This window comes from Engraulis encrasicolus, chromosome 13 (assembly GCF_034702125.1).
Source record: "Engraulis encrasicolus isolate BLACKSEA-1 chromosome 13, IST_EnEncr_1.0, whole genome shotgun sequence".
NCBI classification, from domain to species: domain Eukaryota; kingdom Metazoa; phylum Chordata; class Actinopteri; order Clupeiformes; family Engraulidae; genus Engraulis; species Engraulis encrasicolus.
This window is the reverse complement of record NC_085869.1, coordinates 8824496-8826474: the sequence shown is the minus strand read 5'-3', so window position 1 is coordinate 8826474 and position 1979 is coordinate 8824496.

Genomic DNA, 1979 nt, shown 5'->3' with positions numbered 1-1979 from the left:
GCTTTTTGGGAAGAAATTAGCGTACAAGAACCAAATTATTGTGTCAATACAACTAAATGAGCTGAATGAAAACTCTGAAATCACCTTAGGCTACATCATGGTTTTTTAATCGTACAGAGGACAAAATGGACAAAGTCATTGTACAAAGTATGCATTTGCAACATTCTAGAATGAAATGAGCCCACTGAAGTCTGGCGGTGGCTGGGCGTCGGCTGTAGGGATGAAGATAATCTTCAGTTTTCACACTTTTTTAAATAACAAATTAATGCCATTTTTTTAAGGAAGCGGTCATGGAAATTCTGCTTTTTGGGTCTGGAAAGTCATGGAAAATCATGGAATTTTATATCTGAATTAGAGTGGGAACCCTGATGTGCTGACTGCTGGTAAATTGCGGCAGTACTTCACTCAGGGAAACTTGCATTTGTGTTACAAATACCTCAGACACAATTTCCAACCATATTTCAATAGAATGGAAATTGTGTCTGAGGTGTGGCACTCACAGACCTCTTGTGCTTTCGATCTCGACAAGACTGAGTGTGAGTACTGTCAGTAAAAAAATTGTCGGACGTCTGTCTTTTTGCGCTGTGATTCGTCAATCAACATTCTGGGCTTATATACTGTATATATACATTAAACATTATTATTATTATTATTATTATTATTATTATTATTCTATGTAGATTTGACTGTGTAGGTAAACAGGAGAACACAACTGAGAGATACTGTAAACTGGGCACTTACTCTTCTGAGTTCTACATAGCACAAACAAGGTGAAGGACCAGACAATCGGACGCACAGGAACTCACCAGAAACCAAACTTACAATATCTCTAAGAGCACAGACAATAGGGTCAGACAAACCAGGATGCCATGAATCATGAGGCTATCATGTCGGTATGTTAAGTTTGACACTGTGAAACATGCAGCAGCTTTCAGCATTTTACCAGGATATTATCATGAACAGGGCTGGACTGGCCATCTGGCATAGTGGGCATTTCCCGGTGGGCCTTGCACCCTCGTGGGGGGCTATTTCCAGAAATGTAAAAAGTAATAATAATCTGAAAATGGGGGCCAACAAGGGTGCGGGGCCGACTGGCTTGTCCTCTATGTCCTTATGAGGGGCCCCTTTAAAGGGACACTGTGTGAGATTTATAGCTGTTTATTTCCAGAATTCATGCTGCCCATTCAATAATGCTACCTTTTTCATGAATACCTACCACCACCATCAAATTCTAAGTGTTCATTATGACTGGAAAATATGCACTTTTCATACATGAAAAGGGGGGGATCTTCTCCATGCTCCGCCATTTTGAATTTCCAAAAATCTACTTGGACCATACTAGAAAATATTTGTTTATTACTTGGTAAACTTTCATGTGAAGATCAAATTTGGCAATAGGCAGCCTAGTGTCAATGAGCAGCAGAGTTGCAGTACCTTTTTTGACCATTTCCTGCACAGTGTCCCTTTAAGCAAAAAGTGCCTGGGTCCTATTTCTCCCCCAGTCCAGCTCTGACTTTGACCTCGTCTTTGCTGAATGACTGTGGCCTTCTTGCAGTCAAAAAATTGCTTAACTTCCTGAACCACTGTTTCATAGAACTTCTAACAGTTAATTTTAGAAACACAAAAGCACTTTCATCCGATAACACAGGAGACAAGCAGTGGTCAGACACTCAGGTAATCAAAGGTTGACTGATAGGAAAGTTTAAGGCCTATCTGGCTTAGTGATACTTACCAAAAAGAAAAAGAATCACTCCACTCAAGAAGTTGAGTCTTTAATTTTTAAAGGTGCACTGTGTAATATTTTTATTTCTAGATTTCATGCTGCCCATTAACAAATGTTATTCATTTTTCATGAATAATTAGCACCACCATCAAATTCAATGTATTCATTATGACATGAAAAGGGGGAACTTCTCCATTGTCCGCCATTTTGTATTTCCAGAAATGGGCATTTTTAGCTGCAAAACTTACTGTACTTT